Genomic DNA, 11704 nt, shown 5'->3' on the forward strand with positions numbered 1-11704 from the left:
AAAAAAGTGACTAAGGATTACATACTAAAGCAGAAACGAAACTAATCTAAGGAATACGAAACATACAGAACTGAATGAAAATAAAACTAAGACGTGGAGGAAAATCACCTTTTCCGGGTGCAGTGAACTGAAGCTTTGGGTCTCGGATCTACACTCGAACGCGACGAACCCGAATCTACTTAACTTAACCCAGTTTCAGATTAAAAAAAAATGAAAATGGAGCGATTTCTTGACTGATTTTCTGCCCTCTTTTCTTTCTCTTTTTTTTTTTTTAATAAAACTATAACTATATATTTTTTTAGGATCAGATTTCGCCGTCCCCAAAACCTCTTTTTTTGTCTTTCAGCTATGAGATTACCACCGTTCGAAAAAAAACCTCCTCAAAATGGTTTCAAAACTCGGTATTTATAGAATAGGAGTAGGGTTTTTCAGATTCGCAATTTTAGGCGGGATTTCACCAACTAGCATTTGAAAACGAGTCAAAAGGAACCGTTTAAATCCGAACAGGGACAATATTTGACCAGATTTCTCACGTGATTCGACCATGACCTTACCCGCGAATGGTTCGACCATTTTGGTCTTTTAAGATTATAGCTTGTTTTGAGGCGATAATGGGAAGGTCTTCAACAAAGCATGTGGACGAGCAGGCATGGATATAAGTTTTGCGCAAAAATGGTATAGGCAAAGCTTGGGTTTGGCTGTGGCGCGGCTGACATTAGTATGAAAATGGAAGAGAGAGGGAGGAGGGTGTTGTCGGCTGAAGAAATTAGGGATTAGTTTTTTTTTTGTTTTTTTTAGACGATGGAAGAGGGGCCGAACGGGTAGGTATGTTGGGCTGGTGATGGGTCTGTCATTGGGCCTAAAAATGGGCTGGCCCTTTTAAAAATGATCCCACATCTTTTAATAAATCATACACTAATATATGCTTAAGTGAATAAATTATGCAATGCAAAGTATAATTACCAGTAGTTACATGACAGTGAAAACTATACGATATCATAATAGTTGTGCGATGATATTTAAAAGTTTAAAAGTAAATAAGTGCTATTGTTTAATTGTATACAATAAATGCGATGCGTTTTGCGTAAGACGGTAAAAAATGTTAAAAGCGACTATCGCGCTTATAATATTAGGTGCCCGCAGTATGATGAAAAATAATAGTAATAATAATAATAATAACAATAATAATAACAGTGACAATAATATTAATAATTATAATATTAAGTGTTTGCAACATAATAAAATAATAACAATAAAAATATGATATTGATAATAATAATAAAATAATAAACAACAATGATAATGATAGTAATATTAATATTATTAATAATAATGACGATAATAGATGATGACTATAGTTGGACAGTGGAAAAACGACCATATTAATAGAAAGCAAATAATTGTGGTAAAATATACATAACTATTCGCAAATAAATATTTTAGAAAAAGGCGGGACAAAATCGGGTGTCAACAGCAAGAATAACTCAAAAGTAATTACTACAAGTCTAAAACTCCAGATGTCTGAAAAATAAAACCTAAACAGGTATTTATACAAGTTAAAACTCAGAATAATCAATCCCAGTCCTGTTCCATCTCGGCTAGCACTTCAACGAGTCGTCTTTGCACTTCGACGGTCATCAACATGCTCGACAACCAACTCGACGATCTGAGTACACTTTTATCACCCTGCAGGAATTCCACCGTCGAAGCACTTCGACGGACCGTCGATCATGTCGACGGTGCAAGTCGACGATCTGAGTATGCTTTGATGTTTTTGTTACTTCGCAGGAACTTTTTGACGAGGCGATTTGACGGGCCGTCGAGCATGTTGACGGTCCGTCCTTATGCTTATCAGAACAGATTGCCTATTTTTCTCGTTTTTTCGCTTTCCGAGCATTCTAACTTCAAAACACCTGCACAACACATAAAACACATCAAACTACCATGAACTTGCTCGAAAACAAGTAAAACTTAGAGTTAAAGAGCATTAGATGTGCCAAAATCCCGGAACATCACATTTTTCAATGCAATACTTAAATTGATAACTGGGGTTGGAAATCAAAAGAGTTGGTATGGACTTGCTGAGTAGATGGAAATCATGGGAATATTGGGTGCAATGTGCATGAATAGATTTAATGATCAAATGAATAGGAAAACAAAAAGACTTCATGTAAAAGAGATAAATATATAGTAGTACTAATAATTACTAAGAAAGACATAAATGGAGTATGAAAACTGAAATTGAGAATTGAAAAGGTCGGGTTGAACTTGGTGGATAGATGAAACAGTCGGCCTAAGTTTAATGTGCCATAAAAAGAAATCTAAATAATGAAAATATTAAATAGGATAACAAAGAAACTTTAGAAAATATATCAACAGTGATAACTAAGAAACAAATAAATAGAGTACTTTTAACTTTTTGCCAATTATTTAAGTGAAAAGTAATGGAAAAAAGTTTTAAACTTCAGGTGACATTCCACATTCCCTTCTTTATAACGAGAATTATTGCATCTCTACACTTTCACAATGGTAGTAATTGATCATTCATTGGATTTCATCAATTAACCCAAATTTTATGCAACAAAAAATTAATATATAATAAGAGGTTATAATGGTCAATCAACTTTTGAAGGGTATTATCGTAATCCAACTATGATGCTTCCCACTTTTAATATAATATGATATAATAGGTCTAAAACCATTGCTTTTAGCTGTTTGACTCTATTTGTTTGAGTCCATTCAACTCATGTAAATGCATATGTTGTGATTATGCTGAGAGTAGGACTCTTTTTGTTCTTGCGAGTGTTACGTTTTATGTTGGTTGATTAGCTATATCAGTTGCTCCATTTTCGTTTGCTAGATGTGTAAGTTTGAAGGATAAGTTGTATTTGGTCAGCTCAATTGTATCAGTTGTTTCATCAAGTTGTTTGGGAAATGCTTAACAACAGTGGCCAAAATGCTCTTCATGTTGCCATAGTGAACAATCAAGAAGAGCCGGTGGATGGAACAAAAATCTATGAATTTATGAAGGCAACACAAGTACATCTAGTTATGGCCAATCTACTAGTAACAGTCACCTTCACAGCTGGTTTCACATTGCCAGGAGGTTTTGAGAGCGATCCCGATAGCCCTAATAAAGGGATGGCAATTCTATTAAGGAAAACAGTGTGCCGTGCATTTGTTGTTCCGGATTGCCATCACAGACATCAACGGCGAGAGCAGCTGAATGTGCTAAAATAGTATACATATCAGTTACAAATGTAATTACAATGATGTCATCCATAACAGCAAATTAATGCATAGAAAATATATTAAAAAAATTTATTTTCACCATTGCTAGTATATATGAGTTAAATACTGAGCAAAATAATGACAATAACCTTCAGATTCTTCTTTATCATAAATAGCTAGCACGCATTCATGTCTGTCTACTCTGTTCTATTCTTAATAAATCATTCATGATCACTGCACGACAATAAACCCAAAAGTAGACAAGGAAAGAGGTGCAACCGATGACACATATAGCAACAGCAAGACTAGCTGAATGCGCTAACGTAGCATACATGCATGCCAGTTACAAATGCAATTACAATTGCAAACATTGCCGTAAGTTGCAGAGCGAGTGCATGTTTATAAAGCTCCCATATAATCGGAAACACTTGTTCGTTATCACTCGATGAGCGTCTTTCTGCCGCCATGACTACGTACATGAACATAGTACCGGTGGAGCATGCAAAGGCGATGGCATCCGTAATAACGAATGCCTGAAACACTATTTTTTTCTTAAAAAGAATTGTCATCCCTTTATTAGGGCTATCAGTATCACCGTCAAAACCTCCTGGCATTATAAACCCAGCTGCGAAGGTGACTCTAATATGTAACTAATAAAGTGGCCACAACTATATGTGTTTGAGCTGCCTTCATAATATTTTCGACTTTTATTTCATATGCCGTAGCATTGTCTTGCCCCGTGCCTCCAATCGTTGTACTTATTGGATCCATTCCTTTGGGGGATGATATATATTATATTATCCAAAATATATCTCATATGATCTTGTGAGTCCATTGATTTACCAGGATGAAACATTATATATGTAGGAAATTAATTAGATTCTTGATGAATAGCCAATGGAGGAAGGGATTTGGTATTTGCCTTTAACAAAACTCAGAAGAAAGGAATTTGGTCTTTGTCTTTGATCAAATTAAAAGAAATGGATTGGCTCTTTGCACGTACACCTTGATACCCCTCTACTTTCGAAAAAGGGCTAAAAATATCCTCCGAACTTATTTTGAGTCAAAAATACCCCTTCCATCCTTAAAGTTTTCAAATATACTCTTGTCTTGACGGAAATTATCCCCCAAAATAACCCAAAATCATTTTTTAAACCTGCTCTACCATTTAAAGCCGACCCAACTAAATAATAATCTATAAGATCCCCTTATTCCCCAAATACGTAGGTATGAAGTTTGAGGGAATTGGGGGAATAAGGGGATCTTATGGGTTATTATTTAGTTGGTCGGCTTTAAATGATGGAGCGAGTTTAAAAAATGATTTCGAGTTATTTTGGGGGATAATTTTCGTCAAGACAGGGGTATATTTTAAAACTTTAAGGATGGGAGGGGTATTTTTGACCCAAAATAAGTTCGGAGGATATTTTTAGCCCTTTTTCCAAAGTAGAGGGGCATTTTTGACCCTTTTCCCTAAAAAGAATATGAGTTGATGGTAAAAAACACACCTGAAATAGCATTTTTTTGCGATTTTCATACTCTAACTATCATTTGTTCCCTTTTTCTAAGCTATCACCATTTATGTATTAAAACACACCTCGAAGCTGACTAGGCCAACTATCGGTTGTTTCCTTTTCCTACCTGAATTATCACCATCTATTCAACTAGGTGTGTTTTAACACAAAACTGGTGATAGTTCAAGTCGGAAAAAGAAACAACCGATAGTTGGGGTATGAAATTCGCAAAAAAAGGATAGTTAAGATGTGTTTTTTACCATTAATCAAGGTGAATATTAAAGTAGTATTATGATTTAATAGCAGCATCTCTTAAGATTTAGTTTTTCTTATGAGTCTTTTCCTCAAAACAGGCAAGACTAGTGTATTTTTGGAGAGTGAAAAATTAACTACTCCATCTTTTCTAAGTGGATGTGTACTTCTACCAACAATGGATACATCCCTTAAGTGAATGAGTTGATGTCTCTAAAAATATTGGACAAATTTTCCAGAAAACATATATTGTGCTTTTTCAACAATATGCATATTATTTGAATCATCGGTAATAATAAATTCCAACATCATTGTCCCATATGAGTAATGTTTCTCAGTGTTACAAGTTACGCATGTTCTTTGACAATATGTAATCAACTGGTGATCAATAGTGCAGCCATAATTTTTACTAAGGGGTTCAAAACATGAAGAAGTAAGAACAGGAAGAAGCCAAGGACATTCAACATCTCCGTATATACTGTACATAAAAAATAATTTTAACCTTGAATATACAGTGTATTTTTCCGCCAAAGGGGGTTCGACTTCCACTTGGTTCCGCCAATAAGAGAAATTCAAAGACCACCTTGAGCTTTGCTCTGATCGATTGGGATGACATGACTTTCGGTTAAAACGAAAGAATCCAGAGGATGAAAGGGGAAGCAAAAATCGAAGCTATATTTTCAACAACAAAAATACATCTAGTGGTGGCCACTCTGCTCGTTACAGTCACCTTTGCAGCTGGTTTCACATTGCCAGGAGGTTTTAACAGCGAACCTAATAAAGGGATGGCGATTCTAATAAGAAACGCTCCGTGCATTCATTGTTACAAATGTCATCACCTATTTCTTAAACGCAGTTGCATCCTAAACAACAAATGCACGGAATGGTATTTTCCTTATTAGAATCGTCATCCCTTTATTAGGGCTATCGGGATCGTTGTCAAAACCTCATGGCAATGCGAAACCAACTGCGAAGGTGACCGTCACACTAGTAAAGTGGCCACTACTAGGTGTAATTGAGTTGCCTTCATAAATGAAAGATATAATGGAATTTCTTGCTCCTTGCAAACTAGAAGGAAAGTATATATAGGAAGGTAAAAGTTGAGACTCGATAAATAGATACTGTTGGATGCTTAACAATCTGAAATGTAGCAGACAGAATATCTTCTTAGTGGGTAATCACTAGCCACCAATACTTTACATTTTTTTTTGATGGGCGAACCCGCATTGAAAGTATAGAAGCGGGTGCTTTAGCTAGTGGAGAATGTACAAAAAAGTAAAACGTACATGGTTTAATATTTCATTACTCTTCTCTTTATTGTTTCTCGAGCCTCCTGCTTTTTCTTCCACTTTAATTCTCTCTGACTCAAGAGTCATTTGATTCCAAACCAAGTTATTCTCGGATTATATGGTTTTACGGTTTGGCATTATTCGACTTGCATTTTTCTATCGAAAAAGGCTCAAATATGGCATCCAACTATCGAAAATGGCTCATTTATACCACTCGTCAATAGTTTGACTCATTTATGCCATCGAATTATAGGAAATGACTCATTTATGCCATCGAACTATAGGAAATGGCTCATTTATGTCACTCATCAATAGTTTGACTCATTTATGTCATCGCCCGTTAATAAAAATGACTCATCCATGCCATATTTTATTAAAGCTGATTTTACAATATCATATATGACACCTGGCCTCCAACTAGATTATGGTTGTGGGTGGGTAAGGTGTATGGGTCGGATTTTTTATTAATTTGGTATTTAAAATTGGGCTGGTTTAATTAAATGACGTAGACCTCTAATTGGAGGTCACGTGTCATATCTGGTATTATAAAATCGGAGTTAATAAAAAATGGCATGGATGAGTCATTTTGGTAACGGGCGATGACATAAATGAGTCAAAATATTAATGAGTGGCATAAATGAGTCATTTTCTATAGTTCGATGCATAAATGAGTCATTTCCTATAGTTCGATGGTATAAATGAGCCAAACTATTGACGAGTGGCATAAATGAGCCATTTCCGATAGTTGGATGGCATATTTGAGCCTTTTCCGTTTTTCTATTTTTGATTTTGAAAAAATAGCATTCAATCCGAAAATAAATTGGATTTGATATGGTTTTTCTCTTCTCGGTTCGGTTTTTCCAGTTTGATATTTCAGGATTTTTGGGTGCGCTCTCGCTTTAATTAGCTGAAATCTCTATGCGGAAAAGTTTCTTATTGCGAAATGAATTGCATTCTAGAAGCTCTTACTCAAACAAGAGCGTCCTATACTGTAGGAAATAGAATAAGTGGACATAGAGCATGCCCTCGTTTTTTGATTGTGTCATATAAGATAATTTGGATCTAATATAATGGACTAGAACTACAACAAAATATGCTTTTAGCGGCAATTAATTTGCGGCAATAACTTAATTGCCGCTAATTATATTCTGGAATCAATTATTACCGGCAATACCAAACTTTAACGCTAACAATAAATGCTGCTAAAGGCTTTACCGACCTTGGATCTAATGGCATTAACCAATTGCTGATAAATGTTTTTGTGGCAATAATTGTTACCGCTAAAAGGAAAATAAATTGCCACTAAAAGCCTCTTTTAGTGTAGTGTAGTAACATATTTGAATGATAAATAAAAAGAATAACTATTTAACTAATGCAAAGTAGTAATGTCAAATCTCTTAATTTTTTTTTAAAAAAAATTTCAGTAGACATGACTGAAATAATTTACTATGGATGCCAGTACTACATGGAAGAGCATAGAGATGAACTAAATAAAATTGAAAAATTACTCCTTTTGAAAAGAGAAAATGACCAGTGCTGAATTACCTCTAAACAATCCATTCTGATCAACCAAGACCATGGCTTGAATTGCCAGTAAATGACCTTAAATTCAGAATTTACCATTTTATTTATTTTTATAGGATAAGGGACAAATATACCCCTCAACTTTGTGATTCAGAGCAAATATATCACTCGTGAAAAGAGTGGTGTATATATACCTCGCCATTACACAAATGGTGCATATTTACCCTTTGGTTAACAGATTTTTATTTTCCGAATTAAAAAATTTTTGTCTTGTTTTTTAATTTAAAAATTACCATGTGGCTTTAAAAATTTGAAAAAAAAAAAAATCAAAAAAAATTCTATCATGTTCATGTTAACCCAATTGTAAATCTCCACCAAAATTGGCATAAAACCTTTGTTAGCCTATGGGCTTAGTCAAGGCCCATATTGTAATAATTGTGTTTTACTAAATATAATTAGCTGATATGTAGCATTAATTACGTAGCATAATTGTAGGCATAATTAGCTAGGGTTGAGTAAATAACGTGTATATATGTACTACCTATTCTATGGTGAATACTATTCAGAAAGTGTGAAATACATATGACTTTACAATTCTATCATGGTATCAATAGTCTAGGGTGTCTCTTCTTGTACTTGTTCTCTTTTTTTTTCTTTTCTCGATCAGTTTTCTGCCCTTGTCTCTAGACCTTGCTTCCACGCTCTGTGTTCTTGTTTTTTCTCTTAATTCGGTAGTTCCTACTCCTGGTTGTTAATTTCATTGATCTTGTTCGTGATGGAATCGAAGCTTTCCTCATCATCTGAGTTGGTGATGACCAAGCTCACTGGTAAAAAATTTGCCGGCTGGGAGTTTCACTTTAGGGTGTTTATCCAAGGGAAAGGTCTATTTGGATTTCTCGACGGACCGATAAGGAGGCCTGGATTGCATCCAACGCTAAGGTAATTAGATGGATGGTAAGCTCTGTGTCCGACGACATTCTTTGCAGGGTTTCAGATGAATGAGACGACCGCTGAGATGTGGTCTTATGTGCATCGGCTTCATCGTCAACGAAGCCTGGCGAGAACTTTTGAATTGGAACGGAACCTTGTTGCCTATAAGCAAGTCGACAGGGACGTTGCCAGCTACTACGCCGATTCATAGCGTTGTGGTCGGAGCAACATCACGTTGTCCCTTCTACTCTTTCCACTGCGACATTAAAGGAGATACGTGGTGAACGACAACAATCTAGAGTGGTCAGGTTTCTCATGATGTTGAGATCTGAATTCGATCATGTATGCTCTAACATCTTGAATCGAGAAGCTCTACCAGATATAGGCACAGTAAGTGGCTGCTGTTTTGCAAGAAGAAATTCAGCTTTCGTCTTTTCGAGTGTTGTTTGTAGCTTTTCCGATGGATGCTCTTACTGCTGGATCAAATTACCGGCCTACTTCACGCTCTTTTCCGTCTAGTAAACAAATCCAGTGTTATGGGTGCCATGGCTTTGGCCATATTGCAGCTCGGTGCCCTAAGAAACAATCGGGCCCAATATCATATTGCAACTATTGTCGTGAATCGGGCCATGTGCTGGCTGATTGACCAACTCAACCCACTAGGCAATTCCCGACCCGACACAAAGCTTTAGAGACAGAGGTGGTTAAGCAACAAGCTGCTGCTCCCCCTTTATTCGATATGGCTTGCATGACTGAACTTGCGGAAAAAGCCGTAGCCCGCATAAGGTAAAAATAATTTAGTTAAACCTTCTAAATCTTGGCATATAGATACTGGTGCTGGTAATCATATGACAGGTGCATGATGCTTCACAATTATTGAATATTTCTCCATTACAATCGCCTACTGAGATTGTTACTGCTAATGGCCATATTTTACCTGCGTCTAGTTCTGATTTAGTTGCTTCACTTTCAAACGTCCTCTTTGTTCCGAATTTGACAACTAATCTTGTTTTGGTTGGTTAGTTAGTAGACAAAAATTGTATTGTTCTATTCTCACTGTTAGGTTGTATTGTTCAGAGTATGACAACGGGACAGATCATAGCAAGGCGACGTAAGGTGAGACGCTTATTTTTTCCTCAAATCGGTTGGTAATCACAGGTTTACATATTTTCTTTCGGCTTCGGTGGATGAAGTTTCTCGTTCGAATAAATTGGTTTCCCTGTGGCATATAGGTTGGGTCATCCTCATTCCCACTGCCCAGCTTCTATGCTCAAGTCTTGTTCATTGCTGGATAAACAAGCTCTTGCTGATGTCTCTAGTTTGATGTGTGAAAGCTGTGCCTCTTCCAAAAGTCACAAGCTACCTTTCCTACTAGTAGTACTACTTATGTTGCACCTTTTGATTCAGTTCATAGCGATGTATGGGGACCTTCCATTGTATTGTCAAGACTTGGTTATAAGTATTTTCTTTTGCTTATTGATCACAGTTTCACATCGGTTTTCTTTATTAGAAACAAGAGCGAAGTTCCTATGGTTATTATGAATTTTATTTCATTTATTCATACGCAATTTGAAAAGTCAGTTAAGTTCTTTTGATCAGATTCGGGTGGAGAATTTACTTCCACAGTCTTGCTCAATTTCTTTAAAAATAAAGGAAATTTGGCTCAACGGTCTTACCCGCATATACCGGAATAGAACAGGGTTGTGGAACGTAAGAATAGACATATTTTGGAAACAACATTAACTCTGTTGGATACTTCTTCTTGTCCTTCTCGTTTTTTGAGGCGGTTCAAATGGTGGTTTATTTGATTAATAGACAACCTTCTCCTGTTAGTAAGAATGTTTCACCCTATCGATATCTATATGGCACTGATCCCTATCTTTCGAGGTTGAAGGTGTTTGGTTGTGCCTACTATGTATTGTTATCACCGCATGAGAGACATAAGTAATCAAATAAGGCAGTTCGGTGTGTATTTCTCGGGTATAATGATATACAAAAAGGCTACTTATGTTATGATCAAACTCGTCGTTTGCTACGAGTGTCCCGCTATGTCATCTTTTTTGAAACTATTTTTCCCTTCCATAATCTGAAGACAGTTTCTAATGAGAATACTAATGATAAGTTTGTTATTTTTCCCATGGTGGACTACGAAGTTGCTAGTCCTAATGATACTCAACCAATTATCTTTGTCGATGAAAATAATAGTAACTCATCTGGGTCACTTTCTAGTCCCAACTCTTCACACTCACCCGGACCAGCCTCGTCAGAGCTAAGTTCTTCTTCCGCTGGCTCTTCATCTGAAGCCTTGACTAGTCCCCCACCTAGACGGTCTTCTCGAACCTCTACTGCTCCGGTTCGCTATGGCTATTCTACGGATCGATATGGCAACTCTCACACACATATTTCTACTCAGGTTCCAACTTCGTATGCTAAGGCCACCTAAGACACCAATTGGCAATAGGCCATGGCTGCCGAAAGTGAAGCTTTAGAAGAGAATCACACTTGGAGCTTGGTTGATAAACCTCCTGGATGTACAGTGATCGGTAATCGATGGGTGTACTCAATTAAGCTTACTGTTACTGGGAAGATTGATCAGTATAAAGCATGATTGGTTGCTCAAGGGTACAAGCAATTAATATGGCATTGATTATGAGAAGACGTTTACTCTGGTTGCAAAGATGACGACAGTACGTATTTTGTTAGCTCTGGTTGTTGCTCGCTCTTGGCATCTTCATCAGATGGATGTCAAGAATCCATTTCTTCATGGTGATTTGGACGAAGTTGTGTATCTCAAACCACCTCCAGGATATGCTATGCCTCGTCCTGACCTTGTTTGTCGTCTTTAAAAATCTCTTTATGGCCTCAAACAAGCCCCACGGGCTTGGTTTTATAAGTTTCGATCTACAATATGTTCGGCTGGTTTCTGTCACGACCCGGGCTACGGGCCATGATGGGTATCCGGGGCTA

At 36.7% G+C, this 11704-nt stretch overlaps 1 long non-coding RNA gene across 1 annotated transcript; it reads right to left on the reverse strand.

Moving 5' to 3' along the window:
- Nucleotides 1-5350: 5350 nt before the first annotated feature.
- Nucleotides 5351-6113, reverse strand: LOC132030530 (uncharacterized). The gene is made up of 2 exons (XR_009408062.1): nucleotides 5998-6113; nucleotides 5351-5918 (listed from the first exon to the last, which is right to left on the reverse strand). It is a non-coding gene; the product is annotated as an uncharacterized LOC132030530 (long non-coding RNA).
- Nucleotides 6114-11704: the final 5591 nt, after the last annotated feature.

The sequence above is a fragment of the Lycium ferocissimum genome, chromosome 1 (genome assembly GCF_029784015.1).
Source record: "Lycium ferocissimum isolate CSIRO_LF1 chromosome 1, AGI_CSIRO_Lferr_CH_V1, whole genome shotgun sequence".
NCBI classification, from domain to species: Eukaryota; Viridiplantae; Streptophyta; class Magnoliopsida; order Solanales; family Solanaceae; genus Lycium; species Lycium ferocissimum.